General features: G+C 43.0%; 1 pseudogene; it reads right to left on the bottom strand.

The window, feature by feature from the left end:
* Nucleotides 1–3,144: 3,144 nt before the first annotated feature.
* On the bottom strand, nucleotides 3,145–19,297 carry LOC115142147 (E3 ubiquitin-protein ligase HACE1-like; annotated as a pseudogene).
* Between the last annotated feature and the right edge of the window lie 5,007 nt (nucleotides 19,298–24,304).

Genomic DNA, 24,304 nt, shown 5'->3' with positions numbered 1-24,304 from the left:
ACCGTTTAGCACAGGTAGCCCTGCTGATCTCAGACCCAACACAGCACATGCTGAGGGCACATACGTTCAGCCACACACACACACACATCCACCCACTATGCACTTTACCAGCATGCCCTCACTCACACAAGCTTGTGTATTGCTCAATGCTCTCCCACAATCACTCACTAACAGTTTGTGTACGGGGGGAGGGGGGGGGGTGGATACAATCTCAAAGTTTAAACAATGTATTATGTTTATGGTAAAATACATACTTTGTTTTTGAGTAATAAGCGAAAATATCTATAAAGGCTCTGTATACATTTTACATTTACATTTAAGTCATTTAGCAGACGCTCTTATCCAGAGCGACTTACAAATTGGTGCATTCACCTTATGACATCCAGTGGAACAATACAACATCTGATTACAATTGCAAAATAAGTCATACATTTAAAACAACAGTGTAATACACTATATAGGAACTACGGAGCCATTTGGGAAGCACAGAGAGAGTCCTGCCAGTCAGATACAATAGAAAGGGATGACTGAGTACTGGGCCCAGTTTTTCAAAGGTTTTTTAACCGGATAGGCTTAAAAACATAGAAATAGAATGAATAGAAGTCAATGATTTGTCTGTTCTATTCATTACATTATATTTTTTATTCATTTTTATTCATTATATTTCTATGCATTTAATCATTTCCGATAGGCGAAATCCGGATAGATAACTTCTGAAAAACTGGGCCCTAATGATCACTACAAGGACACAGAAATACAGCTACAGATGACAGACTTACACATTCCAATAAAACAGAATGACACCAAACTGAAGAATCTCACAAAGTAGAGCCACATGAGAGGTGCACCTTATAGGGTGAGGGAGTTGTGGTTAGGCAGCTGTGAAGATCAGGGATGTACTGTAGCAGGGGGTAAACGCCTGTAAGCACCGTTAACGCTTCTATTCATTTTGGGAATCATTTATGTACCTATTCCTAGGACAAATGAGCATTTTCTGCATTAGTGTTTGTCACTCGCAGGCTAGAATCTTCACCTCTTTACAACTACCTCCCTGGTAAACACATGCACATTTAATATCATTATAGACTCCCCCTTCAATTCTGAAATACACACCAACCAGATCATTCCATATTACCATGTTACATGTCAAAGGAGAGAGACTTAAAGGAAGGCAGCTGACTGGCTTCATGCTGTACAGCCAGTGGATAAGTTGTAACATGTTTTTGGCAGTTCAGAGTGAAATCAGGGGTATTTCCTTTGGGAGCTTGTTTATCTTATAAAACACCTTTTTTGTTGTTGTTGAATTTTAGCCCTTTTTCTCCCCAATTTCGTGGTATCCAATTGTTTTAGTGTTTTGTATAATCTCTACATCTGCGTCCTCCGATACACAACCCAACCACTGCTTCTTAACACAGTGCGCATCCAACCCGGAAGCCAGCCGCACCAATGTGTCGGAGGAAACACTGTGCACCTGGCAACCTTGGTTAGCGCGCACTGCGTCCGGCCCGCCACAGGAGTCACTGGTGCGTGATGAGACAAGGATATCCCTACCGGCCAAGCCCTCCCTAACCCGGACGACGCTAGGCCAATTGTGCGGACCTCAAGGTCACGGCCGGTTACGACAGATCCTGGGCGCGAACCCAGGGTCTCTCTCTGGTGGCACAGCTGGCGCGGCAGTACAGCACCCTTAACCACTGCGCCACCCGGGAGGCCTAAAAATCATACCTTGCTCTGGCTGTAGAGTAGAATATACAAAGCTAAAACAAACTGCCACATAGTTGGGTGAAATATGCCACATAGTTAGGTGAAATATGCCACATAGTTAGGTGAAATATGCCACATAGTTAGGTGAAATATGCCACATAGTTGGGTGAAATATGCCACATAGTTAGGTGAAATATGCCACATAGTTAGGTGAAATATGCCACATAGTTAGGTGGTGAAATATGCCACATAGTTGGGTGAAATATGCCACATAGTTAGGTGAAATATGCCACATAGTTAGGTGAAATATGCCACATAGTTAGGTGAAATATGCCACATAGTTAGGTGAAATATGCCACATAGTTAGGTGAAATATATTTTTTTTATTTTTTTTTATTTCACCTTTATTTAACCAGGTAGGCTAGTTGAGAACAAGTTCTCATTTGCAACTGCGACCTGGCCAAGATAAAGCATAGCAGTGTGAACAGACAACACAGAGTTACACATGGAATAAACAATTAACAAGTCAATAACACAGTAGAAAAAAAATGGGCAGTCTATATACAATGTGTGCAAAAGGCATGAGGAGGTAGGCGAATAATACAATTTTGCAGATTAACACTGGGGTGATAAATGATCAGATGGTCATGTACAGGTAGAGATATTGGTGTGCAAAAGAGCAGAAAAGTAAATAAATAAATAAAAAAAACAGTATAAAAACAGTATGGGAATGAGGTAGGTGAAAATGGGTGGGCTATTTACCAATAGACTATGTACAGCTGCAGCGATCGGTTAGCTGCTCGGATAGCTGATGTTTGAAGTTGGTGAGGGAGATAAAAGTCTCCAACTTCAGCGATTTTTGCAGTTCGTTCCAGTCACAGGCAGCAGAGTACTGGAACGAAAGGCGGCCAAATGAGGTGTTGGCTTTAGGGATGATCAGTGAGATACACCTGCTGGAGCGTGTGCTACGGATGGGTGTTGCCATCGTGACCAGTGAACTGAGATAAGGCGGAGCTTTACCTAGCATGGACTTGTAGATGACCTGGAGCCAGTGGGTGTATGCCACATAGTTGGGTGAAATATGCCACATAGTTAGGTGAAATATGCCACATAGTTAGGTGAAATATGCCACATAGTTAGGTGAAATATGCCACATAGTTAGGTGAAATATGCCACATAGTTGGGTGAAATATGCCACATAGTTAGGTGAAATATGCCACATAGTTAGGTGAAATATGCCACATAGTTGGGTGAAATATGCCACATAGTTAGGTGAAATATGCCACATAGTTAGGTGAAATATGCCACATAGTTAGGTGAAATATGCCACATAGTTAGGTGAAATATGCCACATAGTTAGGTGAAATATGCCACATAGTTAGGTGAAATATGCCACATAGTTAGGTGAAATATGCCACATAGTTAGGTGAAATATGCCACATAGTTAGGTGAAATATGCCACATAGTTAGGTGAAATATGCCACATAGTTGGGTGAAATATGCCACATAGTTAGGTGAAATATGCCACATAGTTAGGTGAAATATGCCACATGGGTAGGTGAAATATGTCTGGATTAGGAAGTGTTAAATGGTTTCCCTGCACTGATGTGTGTCCATGCCAATGCGCACACACACACACACACACACACACACACACACACACACACACACGTGTGCATGGACCAAAGGAGTCCCGCTGAGACGTAGCTGCAGCCAGCGTCACGCCATGTTGTACCCGTAACTCCCACAATGCAGTGCAACCAGCAGCCTGTCCCGCAGGACCTCCTGGCTGGGGTATTCTGGGAGTTTCATCATGTTGATGCTGTGGGAGGAACATCATGGTCAATGTAGTATCTTGTGGTTCACTGCAGATTGATGGCATGTCATTATGTCTCATATCCAGCTGCTGTAGTATACAGTACAGTGGTGATTTCTACCTGCCAAAGTATAGACCTACAGCGATGAGAACTACAGTACCTGTCCTTTCTATCCAACATGCAGAAACCCCTCCCTGTTTTTCCCTCTCCTATACCAGTGCACTAAAGCCACACACACACACACACACACACACACACACACACACACACACACACACACACACACACACACACACACACACACACACACACACACACACACACACACACACACACACACACAGAAGCAAAAGGAGACAGAGGAACCATACTGCCCTCTAGTGCTTTTTCTGTCAGCATGCTGCTCTCTCTAGTGGGTGACAGCGAGTGAGCGCATGTGTGTGAGCATATACATGAGTGCGGTCCTCACCAGGTGCTGGAGGTAGACAGTAGGTTTGATGTGTATGTTACAGAGGCAATAGTGAACTTCTGTAAACCACTACCTCCCATCAGAAAGGCAAAGCCACCATGAGGTACCCTGGAACTAACAGGGACATGAGAAAGGAATTAGACAGGACAGGAGTGAGAGTAAGTGACGGATTATTGATCAGATCTTACAATGGCCTTATGTGAAAAACTCACCTGCCACACACACACTGACTAATTAGAAATTCACCTGCCAGTGACAAACTGCAACAGTAGGACCCTCTCCTCTTGGGTAAAGGCTTTCTACCACCTTCCAGAACCACTACAAGACAAGAGAATCCACATTACACCAAATGAAAACCACTGTGAGATAAGAGAATCTGACAAGAGAATCAGCTTTAAACCACTAAGCCAGCCTGGGAGGAGGTGTTAAGATCTCTGTAGGATCAGCCAAGCCTGTGGTACATCTCTCTAAATTGGAATTGTTCCAGTAAACAGTGTCCTGCTCTCTGATGAGGTGGAGTTACATTAAAAAGAGTCCTGCCCGGTGAGAGCTAACTCTCCTGGATGACAGGTTCCCCCAGGTCATAGCCACTGGTGTATTCTGTGCCAGTCCATCGATCTCTGGCATCCCAGAAAGCAGCAGCAAGCAAGAGACAAGACAGGACAAGACCAGACAAGACCAGACAGAGGTTAAATGGAGTAGTAGTCAGGACACATGTACAGTTGAAGTCGGAAGTTTACATACACTTAGGTTTGAGTCATTAAAACTTGTTTTTCAACCACTCCACAAATTTCTTGTTAACAAACTATAGTTTTGGCAAGTCGGTAAGGATATCTACTTTGTGCATGACACAAGTAATTTTTCCAAGAATTGTTTACAGATAGATTATTTCACTTAAAATTCACTGTATCACAATTGCAGTGGGTCAGAAGTTTACATACACTAAGTTGACTGTGCCTTTAAACAGCTTGGAAAATTCCAGAAAATGATGTCATGGCTTTAGAAGCTTCTGATGACATCAGAATGGCATCAAACTTCTCAAATTACATAATTTGAGTCAATTGGAGGTGTACCTGTGGATGTATTTCAAGGCCTACCTTCAAACTCAGTGATCTTTTTCTTGACATCATGGGAAAAAAAAAATCAGCCAAGACCTCAGAAAAAGAAATGTACACCTCCACAAGTCTAGTTCATCCTTGGGAGCAATTTCCAAGTGCCTAAAGGTACCACGTTAATCTGTACAAACAATAGTATGCAAGTATTAACACCATGGGACCACGCAGCCGTCATACCGCTCAGGAAGGAGACGCGTTTTGTCTCCAAGAGATTAACTTACTTTGGTGTGAAATGTGCAAATCAATACCAGAACAACAGCAAATAACCTTGTGAAGATGCTGGAGGAAACAGGTACAAAAGTATCTATATCCACAGCAAAACGAGTCCTATGTCGACATGACCTGAAAAGCCGCTCAGCAAGGAAGAAGCCACTGCTCCAAAACTGCCATAAAAAAGACAGACTACGGTTTGCAACTGCACATGGGGGCAAAGATCGTACTTTTTGGAGAAATGTCCTCTGGTCTGATGAAACAAAAAATGGAATTGTTTGGCCATAATGACCATCGTTCTGTTTGGAGGAAAAAGGGGGAGGCTTGCAAGCCGAAGAACACCATCCCAACCGTGAAGCACGGGGGTGGCAGCAACATGTTGTGGGGGTGCTTTGCTGCAGGAGGGACTGGTGCACTTCACAAAATAAATGGGATCATGAGGAAGGAAGATTATGTGGAAATATTGAAGCAACATTTCAAGACATCAGTCAGGAAGTTAAAGCATATGCGAGCAAGGAGGCCTACAAACCTGACTGTGTTACACAAACTCTGTCAGAGGAGGAATGGGCCAAAATTCACCCAACTTATTGTGGGAAGCTTGTGGAAGGCTACGCAAAATGCTTGACCCAAGTTAAACAATTTAAAGGCGATGCTACCATATACTAATTGAGTGTATGTAAACTTCTGACCCACTGGGAATGTGATGAAAGAAATAAAACTTGAAATAAATCATTCTCTCTACTATTATTCTGACATTTCACATTATTAAAATAAAGTGATGATCCTAACTGACTTAAGACAGGGAATTTTTACTAGGGATTAAATGTCAGGAATTGTGAAAAACTGACTTGAAATGTATTTGGCTAAGGTGTCTGTAAACTTCCGACTTCAACTGTATCATATACAACAGACTTATAAAACATAACTTAATGCTTCTTCTATTCAAAATCATGTTGACAAAGAAACAAGGGTGTTTTTCTAACGCAACTGAACACAGGTGGTCCAGTGGTAAACAGAGCTAAACTCTCCTCCCCACTGAGTCTGAGTGTTGTCAGCAGGCGAGCTGTGACCGTGTGACCGTGTGACTGCACACACATGTCCAATAACACACGGCGGGCCAGATAATCGCCATGGTACCCTATCGATCCAGGGACTAGTGAGGACATGGATTTTGCCGACACACACAGAAACAAATCTGATCTGAGCTGGGCGATGGCGAGAGGCCTCAAGGTGACCCCAACATCCCATTGACACCCCTGAGCCAGACAAGGCCAATCAATCCCTGCATCAGACGTCAGATCCCGCTAGGCAAGCAAGCGAGAGCAGAGAAGGAGAATAAAAGATAATGGGTAAGAGGGGGTGAGAGCAGAGAAAGAGGTGAGGGGAAGAGAGTTGAGGACAGGGGACAGGAGAAGAGAGGAAAATAGAGAGAGGAGAGGTAAAGGAGAAGGGAGTTGAACACAGTCAAAAGGAGAAGAGAGGAAAAGAGAGAGAGGAGAGGTAAAGGAGAAGGGAGTTGAACACAGGCAAAAGGAGAAGAGAGGAAAAGAGAGAGAGGAGAGGTAAAGGAGAAGGGAGTTGAACACAGGCAAAAGGAGAAGAGAGGAAAAGAGAGAGAGGAGAGGTAAAGGAGAAGGGAGTTGAACACAGGCAAAAGGAGAAGAGAGGAAAAGAGAGAGAGGAGAGGTAAAGGAGAAGGGAGTTGAACACAGGCAAAAGGAGAAGAGAGGAAAAGAGAGAGAGGAGAGGTAAAGGAGAAGGGAGTTGAACACAGGCAAAAGGAGAAGAGAGGAAAAGAGAGAGAGGAGAGGTAAAGGAGAAGGGAGTTGAACACAGGCAAAAGGAGAAGAGAGGAAAAGAGAGAGAGGAGAGGTAAAGGAGAAGGGAGTTGAACACAGGCAAAAGGAGAAGAGAGGAAAAGAGAGAGAGGAGAGGTAAAGAAGGGAGTTGAACACAGGCAAAAGGAGAAGAGAAGAAAAGGACACTAACCAATTCATATTCATCAAAGAGCTGGATGAGGGAGGGGGGAATGAAGGTGTGGAACCCGTGCAGGAAAGTATTTATCTGGGGTTGGATGGCTCGAGTCATCCTCAACTCTGTCAGCAACTGGACATACTCTGCCTGAGAGAGAGAGCAGAGAGCAGAGAGCAGAGAGGAGAGAGAGAGAGAGAGAGAGAGAGAGGTTTATATAGGGAACATTCACTATGTAGAGTATGATTGATCTTTGGGCAGCCATCTAACACGTCTCGTTTCACAGGCTTCTTCCTTACAGAATATTACCACCTGCAGGCCACCTGTGGTACTACACACTCAAATTCCAAATGAACTTTCTCAAACACAGGCAAGCATGCACATCATATACACATTACATATTAATCATATAAGGTCATAAGTGTTAGAGAATACAGGGAGTGCAGTCTACATCACAACTTCCTTCTGTTTGACCTGTCAATCATCTGCTATTCTCACCTAGTTGATGTTGAGAGCAACAAAACAAATGCTAGGAATTAGGAGTTTCAGATCCTCCTTCTGTGATCGGCTGGCTCACCTTGTTGTCCTGGGTGACTATGAAACTAGTCCAGCCAGGTTTGAGTGGCACCTCCTCCATGGCGCCGAACAAGTCTGTTTCCACAGAGCTGGTTAGGTCCAGTCCCAGGTCGCTGATGTCGTTGTCCAGGATCCACTGAAGATTCTTGGCATACTCTGAATCGATGGATGACACATCCTGGTAGTTCACTGTGATGCCTGGACACACAGACAGCACCCATACTGTTACAACTCTGTAGCGTCACTGTAATATCCCTGTAAAAACACTAACAACTCTATTATAACCCAGTTACAAATGTAACAACCTGCTCAAGCAGAGGATACACCCTGGTAGTTCACTGGGATTCCTGTACGCACATTACATCATGTTAACAACCCACTGTGGAACGTGGGTGTGAGGTGTGTTACCCAGTATGTGTTTGTAGAAGGAGCGGGTGAAGTAGATGTTGACCAGCTGACGGTGGTAAAGAGCCAACCCCAGGATCTGACCTGCAAACCGGAAGTAGTTCAGATGATCAGGGTTCACTGACGAGTTACTGTTGGGCTGGAACGTGGTGCCTGTGACACACACACACACACACAAAAAACATCTCATCAGCCAATCGAAAGGTGTCTCACCGTCCACTGACTGGGTGAAGAGGCCGTAGTCTGCATTGATGATCTCATTGGACAGGACGTCAAACCACTCCCTCACCACACCCTGGCCACAAAGGTCACAGGTCAACTAAAGGTCTACTGATAAATGAGCATGGGCTGAAATGGGACCGTTTCCTGTACTAATAAAGTGTTGCTAGGACTAAGCACGGGTCATTTGAGATGGTACCCTATTCTCTTTGCATTTTGGGAACTATTCCATTGTTTCCATTGCGCTAGGCAAGTTCAATCATGAGTTTCTAAACTAAAGTATTTTAAAAGAAAATAAATACTATTTGAACCTAGGTCAGATAGACACTGATAATACCCACCATTCCTTTCTCTCCATGGAATCGTACGGCGATGCCCTGTTTGAACTCCTCATTGGTAGATTTGGAGAACATCGCATGGCTACTGCTGAATATGGACTCTGAGAGAAAAGAGAAACACTGAGAAAGAGACACAAACTGATACATTGCTGGGTGGAGTGTAAGACATTTGGGGATGTAGGATGGTCAGTCTGGATTAGCAGGATGCCGTTCTCGTTGACAGGTCGATGGACCATGTCTGAGTCTGGCTGTCCTACCAATAGGTGCTCATAGAACCACTCACAGCGCTCCTTGAAGGGCTGCGAGGGGAACAAACAATAACACTTCACATACAGCCTGCAGGTATAGTGCATTATGATGCAGTTATAATGTATTACAAGACTTCAAAGGACGTATTATGTCTTATAATTATCCTAACTAAATACCAGCCACAGCACTTCCCAAAACTCATTATCTCTCTCTACACTTTCAAATCTAAACCAATGGTTCCAAAGCCTCAAGTGTTGAAATACAGTGTCTAAAGAATGCAGAGGGGGAAGAATGGCATTTATATTTGCATAATGTTTGAATGTCTTTGTTCTCTATGAGAGATGAGCTGGGGAGAGAGAGCGCAAGAGAGAGATAGAAATGAGAGAGAGAGGTTTTCCCCCGGGGCTCCTGTGCATACTGAGAGGGAGATGTGGAGATGGAATAGTCTTCTTCAGGTTAAAATCTGTAATTAAAACGAGGGGCTCTTGTTCCCAGGTGGGATATAATCCAGAGGTGACGAGGCTTGGCACGCCGTCCGCCGCTCAAATATGAATAGTGAATAGTGAGATTGGAACACTACACACAACTTAGAACAGGCACTTAAAATTTATCAAGCTGTATAAAAGGAACTTACGACAAGTGTTATCGCCATGGCAATAACGTTGTTAAATGATCCTGCCTGGAAGACACGGGTGTTTCAAAGTCACTCGCAACATAGTCCCCTGAGGGAGAACTACAGAGGGACATAAAGAGAGGGAGAGAGAGGGTAATATATAGAAAGAGATGGAGAAAGGGAGGGGGAGAGAAAGCTGCTGTCATAGCATGCAAATAAGAGGCCATGGAAACGTTGTCTTGGCCCTTGTATGTCCTAGCTACAGCAGATACACACACAACCAGGAAGTTGACTGATAGACTAGCCAATCACAGGTCTTACCTGGCCTTTGATTATGTGCATAAAGCGGGACATTAGCTCCGGACATTCCAACAGGAAGTGGAAAAGATGATCTTTGGATTCCTGAGAGCGAGAGCGATAGAGGGATGGAGAAAGAGAGAGAGAAATGGAGAGAGCGAGAGAAATGGAGAGAGAAAAACGCCAGGTTAAGTTAGAGAGATTGATAAGAAGTGTCTGGGTAAGATCCTGTCAAAGGACTCACCTGGTTATGAAACATTTGAGAACCTCGTCATGCTTGCAGACAAACTCTATGAAGCGAGGAGACGTCATTCTGGATGAGGAAAGACAAGGAAACACAGAGGGAGCAAGATAAAGAGGGAGGAGGGAGACAAAAAGAGAAGATGAAGCAAGATAATAAGATGAACACACTCACTACATAACCAGGAGCTGTGTTTCAGAAAAACACAACACAGAGATAAGTCGTGCAGCATCTGTCTATTATAATGAGTGGATCTGATCCCTCTCCAAAACACAATAACCTGCATTATTGAAACAGTGTTTCCCTGACAGGGGAACAGCCAGCTATCAGCTAATGAAGAGCAGGCCTGGGAACACAAAGACAAACACAGCCATCTTCTTCTACTACAGCAGCATAGGGCCAATAACAGTGGATCCTATTCACCGTTCAATTAGGCGGAGTTTAATGATCTAATTAAAATGTCATTATCTAGCCAGGGGGCCAGGAAAGGTGTGTGTGTGTGTGGAGAGGAGACATTAAAGCTACATTATTTCCCAGGCCTACTCACACAGAGGGGATCTGAAGGAGGAAGTTACAAAGTATCTCTGTGAAACTAGGAGATTATGAGAGGAACACTGACTGTCATTTAGAGGCCAATATAGATCTGTAAAATCAGGTGTGTGCACTTGAGTTCAATCAAGAGCCAGGCCAAAGTGAAAACCAGCAGATACTTAGGACTCCCAAGAACTGGAGTAGCCCATCCCTGGGTTAGAGGTCAGAGGTAATTCTCACCCCTGTGGAATCTGACAGGAACAGCACATGTAGAAGGCCTGGATCACCGCGCTGAGCCGCTCGGCCGTCATAGAGATGAAATCCTCTCCGTCCGTGTATACCTCCAGTGTTTCCATATCAACCTCTGGGTCCAGCAAAGGGGGTAGGGGCATGGAGGGTGGCAGCGACGGTGCAGACGGCAAGGGGGAGGCGGAGGCGACATCGTCAAGTTGTTTGAGGAGAAGAGAGGCGATCTCGCTCCGAGGATGAGGAGTTGAAAGGGGCCTTCCCTTTTCTTCTCCAGCTCTGTGGAGATCAACACCAACCACTCATCTAGAGAGTGCCACAGCAACTCCAACGGGCTGGAGGAAATCAGAGAGAGAGAGAGGAAAGGGGGAGGCAAGGAAAGAGACTGAGTGAGTGAAGTAGAGGGAGCAAGTGAAGGGGAGAGAGGAGAGAGAGGGAAAAGAAAGAGGGATAGAGCGAGTGAGAGAGAGACAAACAGATGTTAAAAGAGAGAGAGAGAGAGAAATTAGGGAGAGAAAGAGGAAGAGGAAGAGAAAGAAAGAGTGGGGTAGATGCTGACAAACAAAAACACACACACATACACACACACTCAAAGTCATGCACCAGGACAAGTCATGGATCAGGGGATCAATAGATGGTGAACAATCTCTCAATGCCCTCTTCTGATTCACACCATGTACTACATCTCTGTGTGTATCTGAATTCAGGTTCAGTACTAACCCCATACTGACCTTAAAGACCTGGCGGCGCTGCGTCTTGATCCCATTGTATCCCATGTCATTCTCATTGTTGGGAGAGGAAGGGCCCAGGCCGAAGACATGGCAGAAGATCCGGATGATTCTCAGCAGACTCTTCATCTGAGCTTTGTAGCTACTGGAGAGGAGACTGACGGTGAATACGGAAGAGAAGAAACATTTACCCCTAAATGACTAGCTTTAAGGTAGTGGTGTTGCTGTTACACACTTATTGCGTTGTAATGCCTGAATAAACTTCCTTCAGAGAAATTAGTTAGAAACTAAAAAAAAGTGCACTTTCATATGCATTTGCCTCAGGTGTGGCTGGGAGCCTAGTCTAGCAGAGGGTTTATTACCTGAGGAGTTTGTGTCCATTAGTGCTAGACTGGTCAGGATTATCTGGTAGTGACTGTCACACTGCTGGGAGACACGCTCTAGAATCTGCCTGAGCTCTCATATATACAGTGGGGCAAAAAAGTATTTAGTCAGCCACAAATTGTGCATGTTCTCCCACTTAAAAAGATGAGAGAGGCCTGCAATTTTCATCATAGGTACACTTCAACTATGACAGACAAAATGAGGGGGAAAAAATCCAGAAAATCACATTGTAGGATTTTTTATGAATTTATTTGAAAATTATGGTGGAAAATAAGTATTTGGTCACCTACAAACAAGCACGATTTCTGGCTCTCACAGACCTGTAACTTCTTCTTTAAGAGGCTCCTCTGTCCTCCACTCGTTACCTGTATTAATGGCACCTGTTTGAACTTGTTATCAGTATAAAAGACACGTGTCCACAACCTCAAACAGTCACACTCCAAACTCCACTATGGCCAAGACCAAAGAGCTGTCTGTCAAAGGACACCAGAAACAAAATTGTAGACCTGCACCAGGCTGGGAAGACTGAATCTGCAATAGGTAAGCAGCTTGGTTTGAAGAAATCAACTGTGGGAGCAATTATTAGGAAATGGAAGACATACAAGACCACTGATAATCTCCCTCGATCTGGGGCTTCACGCAAGATCTCACCCCGTGGGGTCAAAATGATCACAAGAACAGTGAGCAAAAATCCCAGAACCACACGGGGGGACCTAGTGAATGACCTCTAGAGAGCTGGGACCAAAGTCACAAAGCCTACCATCAGTAACACACTACACCGCCAGGGACTCAAACCTGCAGTGCCAGACGTGTCCCCCTGCTTAAGCCAGTACATGTCCAGGCCCGTCTGAAGTTTGCTAGAGGGCATTTGGATGATCCAGAAGAAGATTGGGAGAATGGCATATGGTCAGATGAAACCAAAATATAACTTTTTGGTAAAAACTCAACTCGTCGTGTTTGGAGGACAAAGAATGCTGAGTTACATCCAAAGAACACCATACCTACTGTGAAGCATGGAGGTGGAAACATCATGCTTTGGGGCTGTTTTTCTGCAAAGGGACCAGGACGACTGATCCGTGTAAAGGAAAGAATGAATGGGGCCATGTATCGTGAGATTTTTTGTGAATATGAAACGTGGCTGGGTCTTTCAGCATGACAATGATCCCAAACACACCGCCCGGGCAACGAAGGAGTGGCTTCGTAAGAAGCATTTCAAGGTCCTGGAGTGGCCTAGCCAGTCTCCAGATCTCAACCCCATAGAAATTATTTGGAGGGAGTTGAAAGTCCGTGTTTCCCAGCAACAGCCCCAAAACATCACTGCTCTAGAGGAGATCTGCATGGAGGAATGGGCCAAAATACCAGCAACAGTGTGTGAAAACCTTGTGAAGACTTACAGAAAACGTTTGACCTCTGTCATTGCCAACAAAGGGTATATAACAAAGTATTGAGATAAACTTTTGTTATTGACCAAATACTTATTTTCCACCATAATTTGCAAATAAATTCATTAGAAATCCTACAATGTGATTTTCTGGATTTTCTTTTCTCATTTTGTCTGTCATAGTTGAAGTGTACCTATGGTGAAAATTACAGGCCTCTCTCATCTTTTTAAGTGGGAGAACTTGCACAATTGGTGGCTGACTAAATACTCTTTTGCCCCACTGTATATATATATATATATATATATATACACTGCTCAAAAAAAATAAAGGGAACACTAAAATAACACATCCTAGATCTGAATGAATGAAATATTCTTATTAAATACTTTTTTCTTTACATAGTTGAATGTGCTTACAACCCCCACCTGTGGACGCCGGGCCCTCATACCACCCTCATGGAGTCTGTTTCTGACCGTTTGAGCAGACACATGCACATTTGTGGCCTGCTGGAGGTCATTTTGCAGGGCTCTGGCAGTGCTCCTCCTTGCACAAAGGCGGAGGTAGCGGTCCTGCTGCTGGGTTGTTGCCCTCCTACGGCCTCCTCCACGTCTCCTGATGTACTGGCCTGTCTCCTGGTAGCGCCTCCATGCTCTGGACATTACGCTGACAGACACAGCAAACCTTCTTGCCACAGCTCGCATTGATGTGCCATCCTGGATGAGCTGCACTACCTGAGCCACTTGTGTGGGTTGTAGACTCCGTCTAATGCTACCACTAGAGTGAAAGCACCGCCAGCATTCAAAAGTGACCAAAACATCAGCCAGGAAGCATAGGAACTGAGAAGTGGTCTGTGGTCCCCACCTGCAGAACCACTCCTTTATTGGGGGTGTCTTGCTAATTGCCTATAATTTCCTGTTGTCTATTCCATTTGCACAACAGCATGTGAAATTTATTGTCAATCAGTGTTGCTTCCTAAGTGGACAGTTTGATTTCACAGAAGTGTGATTGACTTGGAGTTACATTGTGTTGTTTAAGTGTTCCCTTTATTTTTTTGAGCAGTGTATATATATATATATATAAAAATATAAATACACAGTTGACGTCGGAAGTTTACATGGTTGGAGTCATTAAAACTCATTTTTCAACCACTCCACACATTTCTTGTTAACAAACTATAGTTTTGGCAAGTTGGTAAGGACATCTACTTTGTGCATGACACAAGCAATTTTTCCAATAATTGTTTACAGACAGATTATTTCACTTATAATTCACTGTATCACAATTCCAGTGGGTCAGAAGTTTACATACACTAAGTTGACTGTCTTTAAACAGCTTGGAAAATTCCAGAAAATTATGGCTTTAGAGGCTTCTGATAAGCTACTTTACATAATTTGAGTCAATTGGAGGTGTACCTGTGGATGTATTTCAAGGCCTACCTTCAAACTCAGTGCCTCTTTGCTTGACATCATGGGAAAATCAAAAGAAATCAGCAAAAAATAATTGTAGAGCACCACAAGTCTGGTTCATCCTTGGGAGCAATTTCTAAGTGCCTGAAGGTACCACGTTCATCTGTACCAACAATAGTACGCAATTATAAACACCATGGGACCACGCAGCCATCATACCGCTCAGGAAGGTAACGCGTTCTATCTCCTAGAGATGAATGTACTTTGGTGCAAAAAGTGCAAATCAATCCCAGAACAACAGCAAAGGACCTTGTGAAGATGCTGGAGGAAATAGGTACAAAAGTATCTGTATGCAACTGCACATGGGGACAAAGATCATACTTTTTGGAGAAATGTCCTCTGGTCTGATGAAACAATAATAGAATTCTTTGGCCATAATGACCATCGTTATGTTTGGAGGAAAAGGGGGAGACTTGCAAGCCGAAGAACACCATCCCAACCGTGAAGCACGGGGGTGGCAGCATCATGTTTTGGGGGTGCTTTGCTGCAGGAGGAACTGATGCCCTTCACAAAATAGATGGCTTCATGAGAAAGGAACATTATGTGGATATATTGAAGCAACATCTCAAGACATCAGTCAGGAAGTTAAAGCTTGGTCACAAATGGGTCTTCCAAATGGACAATGACCCCAAGCATACTTCCAAAGTTGTGGCAAAATGGCTTAAGGACAACAAAGTCAAGGTATTAGAGTGGCCATCATAAAGCCCTGATCTCAATCATATAGAAAATTTGTGGGCAGAACTGAAGAAGCGTGTGTGAGCAAGGAGGCCTACAAACCTGACTCAGTTACACCAGCTCTGTCAGGAGGAATGGGCCAAAATTCACCCAACTTATTGTGGGAAGCTTGTGGAAGGCTACATGAAACGTTTGACCCAAGTTAAACAATTTAAAGGCAATGCTATCAAATACTCATTGAGTTTATGTAAACTTCTGACCCACTGGGAATGTGATGAAAGAAATAAAAGCTGAAATAAATAATTCTCTCTACTGACATTTCACATTCTTAAAATAAAGTGGTGATCCTAACTGACCTAAGACATTGAATTTTTACTAGTATTAAATGTCAGGAATTGTGAAAAACTGAGTTAAATGTATTTGGCTAAGGTGTATGTAAACTTCCGACTTCAACTGTATCATCGTACCTACAAATGGTAAACTTAAGTGTAACACTCTAGCCACTATGACTAAGGCTTACATACACAGAGTTCTAAAAAAATATATAACAAGTTCGTGTTGGTTAAGGTTTAAACTCTATATAACAATACATAATGACATTTCAGAAGACAAGGGTTAACGTTAAGAGGTGGTGGTCAATAGATGGCTGAAGTCAGGGTTGGAGATCTGAGAAGGGCTTGTACCAAATCAAAGATGTTCAGTGTATTATTTCATTCACTAGACAGGTACATTAGCTGGTGAGCCAGGCACCAAATTTCGACTGATATACATGCAGTCAGTTGACAGTAAAACAACATTTCATTTATCCACAGTTCATTACAGATTAATTGTTCTAATCACAGTGCTTTTCAGATTGCGCCTCCTTAATGGGAACTGACTAATGTACAAGTGAAACATAATCAAAACAAAAGATCAGAGGATTATACAATCACTGCAGTCTCCAACCCTGCTCATCCTCTGTGTATGTGTGTCTCTCTGCATGTGTATTTGTCTCTGCATGTGTGTGTCTCTGCATGTGTGTGCGCCCCTGCATGTGCGTGCGTGTGTTTGAATGTGGAGCTTAATACACAGCACTCAAAGGAAGGCTGGGGTGTCACTGTCATGTCCTGAATTAATAGGAACCTCATCATTCTCCACCTCTCTGAAGCTGAGGGATGAGTTTCCTCGTGCCTATTCTTATCATCTGAATGAGACAGGCTGCATAGAGACCATCAGAGGACTGACCGGGATAGGAGTGTGCTACTGAAGTTTGGGACATAACTCTGAACAGCTGTCTGGCTGTGGTCTCTTCATATTCCATCAACCAGCTTCCTCCTCCTCCAATAACTCCTCCTCCCATTAATAGCCTTGTACAATGCCGTGAAATATATGTTTACAGCCACACTGAATCAAAACAACACCTTTGCATTTCAATTGACGAACTAATGTGAAACAAAGAATAGTTCATACTCCATCTACAATTCTAAGTGGACAATAGGAAGAAGGATGAAAGGAAGTATTGCATCATCATTCCTGTACTAGTGTACGTAGTGACCTGCAGGCGAAGTAGAGGGGTGTGGCCCCAGAGCAGTTAGGTCTGTTGATGTCCGCTCCACTGTCCAGCAGGCACTGCACCGCCTGATGACGTCATCGACCACACACAGGCAAATGAGGAAGAGGGAGAGTGAGAAGAGAAACAAACCCATCATCCACACTACTGTCTGGTATTCATCATGTTATTCACCATGGAACTTATCATGAAGTTATGATTAATAAACTTTGAAACTTGGTTATATAATAACACTGGCAAAGGTTCCAAATGAACACAATCCTTTTACGACTACTGAGACATCAAAAGTGACACCTGTTCTGTACACTCACAGCCTTGTGTCTATGATGAACACTGTATACTGAACGTTTTACGGAAATGTTGGTACTTCCATACAGGTCTTGGTTGATATATGCGTGTTATCTACTCACAGTCTTGTGTCCGTTCTGGCAGGATACATGAAGGGCGGTCTGTCCCATGGCATCCTCTACATCCACGTTAGTCACATGCTGCACCAGGTCAGTCCGCCCGTTCAGTCAACCAGTGGATCTAGAGGCATAAACATAAGTAAACTGTATACACACATTTTTATTGTGTTAATGGCATTTACTGTACGCAGTCTTGGCCTGCGTTCACCATTTTTAATAGAACTACATCCCTGAGATATGACAGAATTTAACAGCAGTACTGGTCTGTCTATACACATGACTTCACAGTGATACTCACAGCTGTCAGTCCCTCATTGTTGCAAATGTTCACGTCTGCATTGTATTCTAGTAGTCTTCCCATACACTTTTTCTGTCTATAGGGAGGAAAGATGAGGAGGGGGATTCATTAAGTATCAGATATAATACGGTAAACATTATCACTATCATCAACATCACTAAACCATGTTCACTGGGCTGGCAGGGATCTGTGATTGCAATGTAAAGGTGTATTCTGCCTCCCTACCAAAGGGGGGCAGCAGAGTACTATAGTGAACATGCAGTAATGTCTATGTCCAATATCCTACCGGTTTCTGGCAGACAGGTGCAGATGTCCTGGTAGTTAGGGTTCGCTCCTCTCTTTAGCAGTAGGACCAGGCACTCCACTGATCCACAGCTACAACACAATAACCAACAAGTTCACAAGCACTGCAATACACAAATAGATGTAGCGTACACACAGACACAGAAAGACACACAACCACACAGAAAGACACACAGAGACACCACTGTGATAAAAATAGATGCTGGAGAGATTATGCCGTCTGGTTGGTTTCTAACAAAACAATGGAACAATTACAACAATCAGTGATAAAAATTAAACATTCCTTACTTGGCAGCAATGTGAAGTAGACTTCTCTTGACTCGTCCGAAAGTGTAGTTCACGTCAAACTTGGAGTTGAGGAGTAATTCAGAAACCGACCTTCAAGTACAAGACAGACATGTCAGATAATTATCTACAGGGAACCAATGTTGACAACTTCCTCACACACACACAGACGCACACACGCTGGTCAGCCATAACCATTGGCATTAGTGTGTAGACTGCGGTTTCATTGTCTGTGAGGGGAGCAACAGGGAGAGGGTGTGTCATTGATAATTGTGGAATTAAAAAAACAAAGACCTTCCTCTGCTAAAATCAGTACTCTTAGAGCGCTCTATGTAGAAGCTACTGACTCATACTTAGGGCCATCATAACTACTGATGTACAACCACTATCAGTGACAAAGTATGTATCAGTTGGTCTCACTAGATTCATATCATATTATTACTATTACATGGTTAGCATAATACCCTATCCAGCATACAGCCTGTAGACAGGGAAATGTCTCGTGCCCTCAAGGGTTGCTGGCTTCCGCCTTGTTGACAAACGTTAAGATGATACTGTAATTCCAACATTTAATGACTATATGTATTAGCATTAATATACAGTATGCTATAGATTTAGCCAAAGCCTCCTATTATGATCTGTCGATTATTTGTGTCCTTTGGTCGATAGGCTATACCTTCCGGAAGATCGACGGTCCTGGCGCGACGCAGAAAGCGGGTCAGCCTGTTCATCTGTTCGTTTAGTTGCTCCATCGCCCGTTCCATCACAGGTGTACGAACAACCGGGAACAAAACCGAGTGTACAAAGCCTCGAGCAAGATTATTTTGCCGCTAAAAGGGTGCTTCTGGCTTCGATGTAATCCATCGAGCCTCCGAGAAATGTAAATTAGGCTGCCCCTTTTTCTATCTCTACCCTCTTCATTCGTGACCATTGCATGTGTCAAGTCTCATTCTTCCTGTTTTCATTACGTCCGATGGCAATGTGGTCTGGGTACTGTAGTTTTCGGTGTTCAATATATGTAGTTCATAGTATTGTATGACGGTTCATTGATTGATTCATTCATCATCAAATGTGTATATCTCTTTATTGTTTAGTGAACTATGCTGTTAAAATGTTGTTGTTTTTTGTCAGAATGTGTATTGTGTTTCAACCACAGAGACTGCTCTTCTCTGTATCACGGAGGCGCTCCGCACTGCTAAAGCTAACTCTCTCTCCTCTGCTCTCATCCTTCTAGACCTATCGGCTGCCTTCGATACTGTGAACCATCAGATCCTCCTCTCCACCCTCTCCGAGTTGGGCATCTCCGGCGCGGCCCACGCTTGGATTGCGTCCTACCTGACAGGTCGCTCCTACCAGGTGGGGTGGCGAGAATCTGTCTCCTCACCACGCGCTCTCACCACTGGTGTCCCCCAGGGCTCTGTTCTAGGCCCTCTCCTATTCTCGCTATACACCAAGTCACTTGGCTCTGTCATAACCTCACATGGTCTCTCCTATCATTGCTATGCAGACGACACACAATTAATCTTCTCCTTTCCCCCTTCTGATGACCAGGTGGCGAATCGCATCTCTGCATGTCTGGCAGACATATCAGTGTGGATGACGGATCACCACCTCAAGCTGAACCTCGGCAAGATGGAGCTGCTCTTCCTCCCGGGGAAGGACTGCCCGTTCCATGATCTCGCCATCACGGTTGACAACTCCATTGTGTCCTCCTCCCAGAGCACTAAGAACCTTGGCATGATCCTGGACAACACCCTGTCGTTCTCAACTAACATCAAGGCGGTGGCCCGTTCCTGTAGGTTCATGCTCTACAACATACGCAGAGTACGACCCTGCCTCACACAGGAAGCGGCGCAGGTCCTAATCCAGGCACTTGTCATCTCCCGGCTGGATTACTGCAACTCGCTGTTGGCTGGGCTCCCTGCCTGTGCCATTAAACCCCTACAACTCATCCAGAACGCCGCAGCCCGTCTGGTGTTCAACCTTCCCAAGTTCTCTCACGTCACCCCGCTCCTCCGCTCTCTCCACTGGCTTCCAGTTGAAGCTCGCATCCGCTACAAGACCATGGTGCTTGCCTACGGAGCTGTGAGGGGAACGGCACCTCAGTACCTCCAGGCTCTGATCAGGCCCTACACCCAAACAAGGGCACTGCGTTCATCCACCTCTGGCCTGCTCGCCTCCCTACCACTGAGGAAGTACAGTTCCCGCTCAGCCCAGTCAAAACTGTTCGCTGCTCTGGCCCCCCAATGGTGGAACAAACTCCCTCACGACGCCAGGACAGCGGAGTCAATCACCACCTTCCGGAGACACCTGAAACCCCACCTCTTTAAGGAATACCTAGGATAGGATAAAGTAATCCTTCTCACCCCCCCTCCCCCCCCCTTAAAAGATTTAGATGCACTATTGTAAAGTGGCTGTTCCACTGGATGTCACAAGGTGAATGCACCAATTTGTAAGTCGCTCTAGATAAGAGCGTCTGCTAAATGACTTAAATGTAAATGTAAAATGACTAATGTGTAAAAAATCTAATTTGACAAAAAAGGCTAATAATTCATGTGTATAAGATATTATTCTTGTAATGTTTTTAATTGTTCATTTTTTTCATTTCATTAATTGGTATTGAATGGATACAATGACACCTCTGCGTCACGCTACTTATGGTCATGTTCTCTTAAATTGTTTTGACTTGGATAAAACTTTCAGGTTTGATATGTCTTCGGAAAAAACATACATTTCAAACGACCAACATGTAGTCAACCTCTCTAGCCTTCACACCTTTTTACCCCATATGATTCTGGTGACTTTTAATGTGTATTTTTACATTTAAAAAATATTTTGAGACTAGAATTGAAAACTTGGAGTTGTATTCCAAGACATGAATAATGTGTGTGTCACGGGAGGTCGGTGGCACCTTAATTGGGGAGGATGGGCTCGTGGTAATGGCTGGAGTGGAATGGTATCAAATACGTCTAACACATGGTTTCCATGTGTTTGATGCCATTCCATTAGCTCAGTTCCAGACATTATTATGAGCCGTCTTCCCCTCAGCAGCCTTCACTGTGTGGGGAGCTAGAAGCAGAACCTAAAGTTGAGGCATGCTTGAACAAAATGGCGACCATGCTTCACCCTCCAGTGACTCTCAATAAAGGGCTTCCAAGCTATGGTGCCAGTCATGTGTAGCCCAACCACCTCATCAGCGAAAACACTAAGAATATCATGCATTTCATACCACCACACTTTGTTTGCATTGGAAATTCTGATTTGCATGCTTTTTCAATGTGTAAGCATAAGGACTGAGGCCAGAAATGTCTCAATGTAAATTATATGACAAGTAAAGTGTGGGAAACTTGAGAAAAAAAAGCATTGATTAATTGAAATATTTATTCATCATCATTACATTTTATATTTACCTTTGTGATTTTTTAAAAAATGCACCAAGAGAAAGACATTATGAGTAGTATAATAAATCCAAAGATTAACCAAGTAGATTATACTAAAAGTTACAATAAATTATGAAAATCAACATTTGGATTGGACATAAAATTCACTCTGTTACTATTAATTTTAATTAGAGTAATACATTTTGAGCTAAAGTGTCAGATATTATCAATTAGTAATAGTCAGCCATGAATTCATTTGTGTATTGATAACAACCTGTTGTTCAATTCCCATCACTGGAAATATTTTATTATAAAATAAAACAATAACAAAATCCTAAAAATTATAGGACCAAGTAAACAATTAAGGAATTAATTAATAAAGGAAAGGATAGAAATTGTACATTTATTTCAGGTTGATCAAAATGAGCCCTGTATCTGAAAGGGAGAACATGTGTTGTATTTAGAAAGGCCTACATGTCCATTTTATGTCCAGGAGTTGAATTAAATTCATTCTAGAAATTCTGAAATATTAATATTTTGTTAATATAATTGTTGACAACCAAAACGGCACCAGAACGTGTTCTTGTTCTTTCTCTCTTTTACACCTTTGGCACTGACAACATCTTCACATGGAAATGTACCTTTTTTTTCATGCAGAATTTCATGAATTTAGTCTTCAAGAAATATTTGCAGTTAATTTGTGCATTTACTTTTTTTTTTACATTTGTTTTATAAAAAGGGCTGTTCAAACGTGTAACATTCTTAGATGCTATACATCATTTTAGGCAAACATTTGAATACATTGTTGTTGTTTTTATTGTCCGATTCTGTGATTCAGATTAATGAAATTAAGTTTTGTCTGCTTTAAATTGAGATGTGAAGCTTCTGTATGAACAATATATCTGTGAGGAGGATCAAAAAGGTCCGTTCCAATCGAAATACTTAAGACTTTGTCCTAAAACTCTTAGTCTTGTAGGCTATCCCTAATTGGGAATTTAAGTTTCATAAAAATAACGTGCATGTTTAATTTGTTTTTCAAATCTACTTTTAGATTCTTCTTCATCGATGCACGTTGCTTGATAGCTTCCCAAACACTATAGGATAATCAAACAACTGTGATCTTACTCGAATCTCTTCTACAACAGGACGATCTATTTTAAAACATGTAGACTGTTCGATTGTGAATTGTATTGTAGTTATTGTATGGTTTACTATTCACATGATATATTTCACTACATTTATTACGGCTGCATCATAGAGAGCCAATCCCCAGCAACCACCAGATGACACAAGAGAGCAAAACCTTTCATGTAAATTCCACATTCCGAAATTAAATAGATACCCAGGCCTACCTATGGCTGTGAAGGTCTAAAATAGAAACTACACATCGAAAGAAACAATTACAGTCAACACACAGTTGAACAATATTGAAGTATCTAATTATGACAAAGGCTTTTTTGGGGGGAGACAATCATATAAAATATATCGCTGCCTATTTCCAATAGGCTACATACTACACATTACTGTACTAGGCTTTCTTTCAATGTAATGAAATACGGTGTTACCTATATCAACATGATTGAACTGAGTTCCTAGGGGCAACACTCACTGTTCCAATTTGGCGCTATTTGTACAGGCATCCAATCAGCCACGAAAGTAGCAGAACGTGAGGCTGCGCAGAGGCGCTTTGGCTGGACAGCGCAGCTGGTAGCTGCAAACAGCTTACCAATAGACAAGTATCGATACAAACTACCCTCTCCATCTTTCCTCAGGAAGTATAGCCTATCCATCAGTTGCTATATTCTCGGCAATGGTTGCATATGTGTTCCCCACTTCTTCCTATAACCTAATGTTCTGCAATGAATTAACCATAAACGTTATGCAAGTATGCTTTGATTTTGGACCAGGCAACGCAGAGACTGGAGAGGGGGGGTCAAATGAGCCAAAACGGAAATTCTGTTACTATAATGAAAAATATTAGATTTGTTTCAAATTCTTCCGGGTTCTTATATGCTTTTTAAAAAATGCCATTGGTTAGCACCCAAACAGTTTGTTACCATGTGGACATTCTTGCCTAAATTCTATTGACATTCATTAGGCTGTACTTTCTAAAAGGCTATATTCCGAAGATGGAGATGGAGAGGCAATTGGAAAAACAGCTAGGAAACCAAAATTAGGCTATACTTTCTAAAAGGCTATATTTTGAAGATGGAGATGGAGAGGCAATAGGAAAAACAGCTGCGAACCCAAAGGCAGCACAGCATGAAGATAGGCTAAAATTGCTTCTCCAATAGAAATCCCCGATCACACTTGTAGGCGATGTCATGGCGACGTCTGCTTGCTAAGCGCATGCGTTCGTCTCGCGCCAAACTGCGCATGTGCAAGTGCAACGGCACTTCTTCGATATAGGTTGTTTTTTATGAAAAATTAAAACCTGTCAGTTTCA

Source organism: Oncorhynchus nerka, linkage group LG14 (genome assembly GCF_034236695.1).
Source record: "Oncorhynchus nerka isolate Pitt River linkage group LG14, Oner_Uvic_2.0, whole genome shotgun sequence".
NCBI classification, from domain to species: Eukaryota; Metazoa; Chordata; class Actinopteri; order Salmoniformes; family Salmonidae; genus Oncorhynchus; species Oncorhynchus nerka.
Note: the sequence above shows the minus strand (reverse complement) of the source record. Positions and strands in the feature narration are given on the sequence as shown.